This window comes from Eurosta solidaginis, chromosome 1, assembly GCF_040869045.1.
Source record: "Eurosta solidaginis isolate ZX-2024a chromosome 1, ASM4086904v1, whole genome shotgun sequence".
Classification (NCBI taxonomy): domain Eukaryota; kingdom Metazoa; phylum Arthropoda; class Insecta; order Diptera; family Tephritidae; genus Eurosta; species Eurosta solidaginis.
This window is the reverse complement of record NC_090319.1, coordinates 356,651,625-356,659,916: the sequence shown is the minus strand read 5'-3', so window position 1 is coordinate 356,659,916 and position 8,292 is coordinate 356,651,625. Positions and strand designations below refer to the sequence as shown.

Sequence of the window (8,292 nt, the reverse complement as noted above, 5' to 3'; positions counted from 1 at the left end):
CGGTTGGATAATCACCGGTCGTATCGAAGCACCGAATCCAACGAAGAGCATTATGTCTTTTTACAACGAGGTTGCGTTAGACAACCAACTCAAAGCGTTCTGGGAGGTAGAAAATGTATCAAAAAACAAAATATTAACTGAAGATGAAAGGTATTGCGAAAAATTATTTAAAGAAACAACGAAACGTGATGAAGATGGAAGGTACACCGTATCACTACCATTCAGGCAGGATTACCCTAATAACATTAATTTGGGACCGTCCCTGAAACGCGCATGCTCTCAATTCTTCCGGAATGAGGGGCGACTAATAAAAAACCCAGATTTAGGTAAAGAATATGTTCGAGTGTTGTCAGAATATGATACGCTCGGACATATGAGAAAATTAAAAAAGAATATTTCATCCGACGACTCGGATCATTATTTCCTGCCCCACCACGCCGTTATTAAAGCGGAAAGTACCACTACAAAGGTACGCGTAGTATTCAATGCCTCGAGCCCTACGGCAAACGGGAAGAGCCTAAATGATATTCTACTCCCAGGCCCAGTTCTACAAGCCGATCTACCCATACTTATCTTACGATGGAGACTATACCGCTTCGTATTCAATAGCGACATCGAAAAGATGTATCGACAAATTTGGGTGAACGAAAATCACACCAAATTTCAACGTATTGTGCATCGCACTTCCCCGAATGACCCTATTAGTCTTTACGAATTAAAGACGGTTACCTTCGGAGTGAATTGCGCTCCATATCTCGCAATAAGAACGCTCCTACAACTAGCAGACGACGTCTCAAACTCGCACCCTACAGCGGCTAGCATACTGCGAGAATACATGTATGTAGATGATGTGTTAGCGGGTGGACATACGATCACATCGACTATTAAAGCCAGAGATGAAATTCGTCAAGTCCTACAATCAGCGGGCTTTCCACTTCGCAAATGGACGTCCAACTCAGAGGACATTCTAAGGGACATCCCCAAAGCAGACCTGCTCAATGAAAACTTCCTGGCGTTCGAAGATACCAGTTCAGTGAAAGCATTAGGTATTCGATGGAATGCCCACTCCGATTTATTTTATTTTAAAGCAGGGACGCTGGACAACCCGGAAAACATTACGAAGAGAGCAGTCCTATCCGCTATAGCCAAACTTTTCGATCCTTTAGGCTGGCTTGCGCCAATGGTTATTGTGGCAAAAATACTCATGCAGAGTATTTGGCTAGAAGGCACCGCTTGGGACGAACCAGTATCGACCAGTACGTTGGAACAATGGAGAACTTTCACCGACCAATACCATGAGATCGATAGAATCAGGATACCTAGATGGGTCAACTTCTCTCCAGGAACCGACATCGAGATTCATGGATTTTGTGACGCATCCGAAAAGGCTTATGCAGCAGCCGTTTACATGCGTGTCAAAACGGATGTTGATGTCTGCACAAACCTGCTTCTATCTAAAACGCGAGTAGCCCCAGTGAAAACTCTCTCTCTCCCACGTCTGGAACTTTGCGGAGCTGTGCTGTTAGCGGAAATCACCGAATCACTTTTCAGGAACCTCAAATTGGGACCAGTGAAAGTCCACCTTTGGACGGATTCAACTATCGTCCTCGCATGGATAAGGAAACCGCCCTGTTCCTGGTCCACTTTCGTCGCACATCGGATCACCAAGATCATCGACATGGTCGGTAGCAAGGACTGGCTTCACGTGAACTCGGAGTCAAACCCAGCCGACTTAGGCAGCAGAGGACTACCTGCCTCTGACTTGGTCGACAATTCGTTGTGGTGGCAGGGACCTTCTTGGCTGCAAGAAGACAACTCCCACTGGCCAGCACAAGACACCGAATACAACACGTCAATTGAGGAAAAGCGGATAAAGGTTCATGCAGCGTCAGTGAACAACAACCCTAACATCCTTGATAGGTTCTCCGACCTTTCAAGGGCGCTGCGGGTTATATCTTACATTTTTCGATTTGCCCGCAGAACACATCCCAAAACTAGAGTTTCCTTCAATAGGCAGTCTCATACCATCGCGCCTGATGAAATCAAAACTACGTCACAACGATTGATAGCTATATGCCAAAGGAAATATTATCAAGCAGAGTATGCCAACTTGAAGTCAGGGAAACCAATTCATGGGAAGAGTGAAATTTTACCCTTAAACCCATTTATCGATTCTGATGGTATAATCAGAACTGGTGGTAGGATTAACGCATCCAAAGATATGCCCTACAACGAACGACACCCAATTATCCTGCCGTACACTTGTCGGCTATCCAGACTCCTAGTTGAGTTTATACATAAGATCTCCCTCCATGGAGAAAACCAGCTGATGCTGCGCTTTATTCGCACTCAGTACTGGATACCGCGTGTTAAAACCATGATTAGGTCTGTCATCCACAAATGTAAAGTGTGTACTATTTACAAGAAGCGGGCACAAACTCAACTCATGGGCATCCTTCCCAAGGAGCGCACCACTTTTGCCAGGGCCTTCACAAATACAGGGGTAGATTTCGCCGGACCTTTTGACATAAAGTCCTACCGAGGGAGAGGGTGTCGGACCTCAAAGGGATATGTATGTTTGTTCGTCTGCTTTTCAACGAAAGCTATTCATCTTGAAGCGACAAACGACCTTAGTACCGGGTCCTTCTTGGCTGCCTTTTCCAGATTTGTATCCAGACGAGGATGCCCAAAAAACGTCTACTCCGACAACGGTACAAACTTTGTCGGAGCTTCACGATCCTTACGATCGGAGTTCAAGGCATTTCTTCGGGAAGCGAGGGACGATACCATGAATAAATATAGCCACCAAACTCTCGCATGGCATTTCATACCCCCAGGGGCTCCTCACATGGGAGGTTTGTGGGAGGCAGGGGTAAAGAGTTTTAAAACTCATTATAAAAAAATCGCGTCCGACCATAAATATACCTTCGAGGAGTTTACGACCCTGTTATGCCGAATAGAGGCATGTCTTAACTCTAGACCACTGAGTCCCTCATCAAATGAACCTTCCGACCTGGAGCCGCTTACTCCAGGCCATTTTCTTGTGGGTGGGCATCTGTTAGCTCCACCCGAACTCGACTGTGACGAGAATCCTGCCTCAATAGTCAACAGATGGCAAAAAATGAAGGCCTTGCATCATACTTTCTGCCAAAGATGGAAATCGGAATATCTCACCGAGATCCAGAAACGATATAAGTGGAAACATCCACAATCCAATTTAAAATCCGGAGACCTGGTCGTTATCAAGGAGGATAACCTTCAACCTAACGAGTGGAGAATGGGGAGGATCGTCAACATACACCCAGGCTCTGACAACCGTGTGCGTGTTGTTGACGTCCAGACAACCAAGGGACAAATAACTAGACCAATTTCGAAATTGGTACTCCTTCCGTCCCACGACCAGGAGGAGGACATGTAAGGGGCAAAATTCCGCCTCACAAAACCCCAGAAAACCACAACACTATTTCCCCCGACTACCTACAATTAGAGGCCCACGGTTAGTGATAGCATCGAAAGCATCTTAAGGAACCCACGTCTTCGTGTCTCTCTATCCCTAAGCTTGTGTTTCTCCCGAGCCATATATTATCATCAACCCGCCGGTCTCGTGAGGGTGCGAGTCTACCGGAGGGGAAACCTAAGGCGTACTACGCGATGGCAATGGGGAAAGGGAGCTCGGGACATAAAGACGCGTTCAACCACGCGCCGTGATGCCCCGCTATCCCTAAGCTTGCGTCGCTCCCGAGGCCCTAATTATAATCAACCACCCCGGTCTCGTGATGGTGCGAGTCTACCGGAGGGCGATCCTACATCTTATTTTTCTCTTTTTTTCTACCCCCGGTCTCGTCGTGTCGAGTCTGCCGGAGGGTATCCTACACCTGACTACTGTTGGGCAATGGGGAAAGGGAGCGAGATGCACGAAGACGCGGAGAGCGTACAAAAAGCTCGCAAACAAAAAAAAAACATTCTTTTTTTTTTCTCGATCTAAGTTTTTTCTAACAAGACTAACCGGGGGCCCCCTGAACAGAAAACCCCATAATTCACCCGCTCACCCAGAGCGAGGACACCAGAAAATCCCCAAATTCACTCGCCCGCCCCGAGCGAGGACACCAGAGACCGTCCCATTCACTCGTTATCCCATAACGAGGACATCATAACAACCTACCGCAGAAGGGTGAACCGATCTACCTAAAGGCTTTCAGCCCATCATCTTTAAATTTCCAAAAAAATCAAACCCAGCTCTCGTTCCCCTGAACGAGGCCAACATACCCCAACGCAATTGCAAAATTCCTCAATGTTTTCGCGTGTTTGCTATAAATGCCACATTGCGCCCGGAACCGCTTGTGCTAAATGTATAGTTTCTTTTTCACCTAAATGAGTACACAAACGTATTTGTATTTGTTAACAACAATTAAATAAAATGAAATACATTTGTATACTGAGCCATTTTATCTGGGTACTTTGAGATAAATTCACATCTAATTAAGTTGGTATTCATAATGGGATTCTAGCGTAAATTTTTATAATCACCAACCATTTAGACACAAACTGATGTGCAGATACGGTTTAAAAACAAGCTACGTAAATATCTAAGACGCTCAGCCATATTTGTATCCAAATTAAGTAATTTTAAATTAATATAATTATAGTAAATTATTATAATTAAAGTTGGTGACAAAGTCACGTCCCATGCATATCTGCTAATGATTTTAGTTTACCATGCATCGCAGAACTCTTAGCATGTTACATTAAACCAGCCAAGAACAAGTTTTAGTCATTAGTACAACACGCTAATTTAAAATAATTTTACCAACAATTTTTTTGTTTTCGATTTCAACGGACCTTAAAATATTTTCCAGTAAAAGGCTCGACCCCAATTATGGCAAGATTTGCTACAATATTATACACACCAGTAGCACATTGAAGTGGGACGGTGTAGCTTGAAACAATGATTCACAACGACCTTTAAGGTCGAAACATGATGACAGCACCATCGTCAGTCATTATAGTCGAACACATGATGGCACGTTACATAAGCAATGAAGATTAATGAAATAGTGGCACATTAGCGGTGGAACCCCCCCCCCCCCCCCCGCAAACATCAAGCGCGTTTTCTTTAACCATTAGACAAGTACAGATGGATAGTTATACATAAATAAATACAGAGCTCATCTCACATTTAATTAATGTTTTTTCTCTACTTTACGTGCTCTTCATCTCACTCCTTAACTAAAATCACAATTCGTTAATATCATTGGTCCAACCATATATAGTGATTCCAAGCCAACTGGATATTATTTTAATCCACATCAAGCAGCACCAAAGGAAATCAAAAATTTCAATCCCCCAAAATTCATTTTGTATATGAGAACGTGGGTCGCGAGAGCTCTTCACCCCCAACATTATCAAGGCCATCAGCGTAAAGAAACAGGCCCAACCGAAACATAAACAATATACAGCGTATTCACAATCAATTTATAGACTACCAGTTTAAGAAAGAGCTTTGGCGCTTGAGTGTGTCCTGTAGTCCGGACGGAAGTGCTATGGCGCCGGAAACTGTACCCACCAATAGCATGAAAGCGTACATGAAACGCGACGAAGTGGAGCTTGCATGTTGGGCAAGCACTGCAGAAGCAGCTTGCCACGGTGCCTGTGCAACACAAAGCACTCTATACACCGAATATTGCCGATTATTGATTTTTAAAAATTCAATACATTCGAACATATTTGAATTATCCCCTTTTCCATTGCTTACGCATGAAGTGAGTTTATTAATTGGGAGTTCAGTAGAAAATCGATAACGTTATCACCCTTACAAAATGAAACTTACCTACCAAATCGTATTTTTTCTTTGAATTGCATTTCCCATTCTCGAACAGAATCCATTTCCATGGCACTTAGATCACTTAAATCATCATAATCTTCCTTATTATTGGGCCCAACATTGAATGTTGCCAAATTTCGCGATGCATCTCGACCAGAGAAACGTTTTGCCTTTATGACGCCATATACACTTCCATTCACAGCCATTAGAATACGTCCATCAAAATTATTTCTATCGCCTCACTCGCTTTTATTAAACTGCTTGTTGAATTTTTTTTAAGAAAATGACAGAAATTTCCATGCGCTCTTCCTACAATAAGTAAAAGAATGCGTATTGACAAGTGTTTTTGTTGATGATGGTGAAACAACATTCTAACCTTTTATTTTCCTTGATTCAATTTAATTTATTCGAAAACGAGGCACCACAAGAACAACCTTGCTTCGACTGTGGAATGTAAAACGTTACGTGTCCACGAATTGGACACATCATGCACTCAGGCCGAACATTGCATACAGGCCATAACATCTGCATGGTGAATTGCATGTCTGTGAGCCGTGTTAAAGCTTTGTTCGAGATGATAACGTTTCATCTCATTTGGAGTGACAAGACCAGGTGTGTCATAGAAGATTAGCTGGGTAAGCCCTGTAGTGGAAAGGGCCTTGTTGGCTTTTCGTGTAGTGTTGCAGCCGGTGATACATGTTGTAAATGTCGTGAAAAAAAAAAAATAATAGAAATGTTGGCTAAATTATAGGCTTTATCAAATGAAGAACAATGTACAAGTTTGACGACACGTGGCTGCAGAAACAAAAGATAATTTCACATTCGTCTATCTTTCATTCCTTAGAAGTAATAAAAAACACGCAAAAAAATATACGTTGTCAGCGCGTTGACGTCAGCTGCTTATCCACAAAACCAAAAATTATTGATAGCTGAGATAGGGTAAATCTTCAATTTGTTTTGTTAATCTAACTTTTGGTTATGTTACATTAGAGTACTTAAGTTAAGTTAGGTTAAAGCAATTATGCAATGAAGGATCAATTTTGGTAGCATTAAAATTAAAATTTAGTTCACGAAGTAAAGATTTTAGGGTGAGATGACATTCCAGCAGAAGCAATTAAAGAATGCTGTATATCTCGCAAGTACAGACTGTTTCACGAACCATGAAAAGGTCGGAAGCTTTTGTTAACTGGTAAGGGCATAGAAGACCAGAACTTGCCACCAGCCTATCGACCGCTATGCATCCATCCACGACACAGCCGAAAACCTTTTTGAAAGGCTCATTAAGCTACGTATCGCAGACGCCGTAGCACAGGCATAGTTTTAGGCCCAGCAAATGCACTTTAGGCGAAATTGAAGACGTCCTTACAAGCGTAAAAATATCGCAGCGAGGTAATGCGTGGTGTCCGCCTTGCAACGTTCGACGTAAGAAACACTTTCAACGGCCGCTTTGGAGCAGCGATTCCAAATACCATGCCACCTACAATGCGTCATCAGAAGTACCTCAGTGATCGTATCGTTACATATCAAACCTCAGCGTATCATGAAAGTCATATGCAGAGCAGCAGAGGAATAAATTCTTGCCCATGAACTGGGGAACGCCAGTTACGGTGAAATTTTCAATTTTGAAATGCTTTATTCATGATTCCTTTCTTCGCTGGACACGCAGACGATTTTGCGGCATTCATAACGCCCAAGAACCACAGAACTTAGCAACGCATAATACAGCCACCAAATTTGTAGCTGTGAACCTGAAATGAAATAAAAGAATAAAAAATTAGGAAAACTTACAAAAGAATAAAAAAGGGAACGATACATCAAACCCATCCATTGTCCTAAATCTCCATCACCAGTCACCTGAAAAATAGAAGGAAACGAATTAAAAATCTGAAATATCCTAAGAAATATTTATTTCAGTAAAATTATTGAAAAATATTTTACCACTTACCTTTTTGTCCAGCAATGCGTAAAATTCCACATGAATTGAAGCAAAAACGGTAAAATAAATCTTTCGATTCATTTTTGTTTTTGCTTCACTCTCTATACTGGAATGTTCAACCAACGTAGGTATGTATGAATGATACATACAAGAAAACGAGAAACGGCAGAGTTGCCACGTTACCTAACGCGACCACCAAATGGACCGTTTCACAACGCCTCTGCCAGGTTGACCACGATCCAAATAAGAACATCGACAGTATTTGTGAGCATTAAATTTTATTCCATTTTATTTTATAATACTTCCTACAACTCATAAGTACAAAAAAAAAAAAAAAAAAAAAAAAAAAAAAAAAAAAAAAAAAAAAAAAAACAAATTCAAATGTCAAAAATTGACTGGTTAATGCATCCGTTTGCGGTGCAGGGATAACGCAGCCGAAGACGTATACCGCTTTAGACAATCCCCGCACCGGTACGGGAAAAAGCCCATATGCCCATTCAAATGGGTAACTAAGCACGCGAACGAGCTTAGTGCC

The 8,292-nt window shown here is 42.3% G+C and overlaps 1 long non-coding RNA gene across 1 annotated transcript; it reads right to left on the bottom strand.

Annotated features, from left to right (window-relative positions):
- Positions 1–5,833: 5,833 nt before the first annotated feature.
- Positions 5,834–7,966, bottom strand: LOC137244795 (uncharacterized). Its single transcript, XR_010951197.1, has 3 exons — positions 7,767–7,966; positions 6,198–7,675; positions 5,834–6,130 (listed from the first exon to the last, which is right to left on the bottom strand). It is a non-coding gene; the product is annotated as an uncharacterized lncRNA (long non-coding RNA).
- Positions 7,967–8,292: the final 326 nt, after the last annotated feature.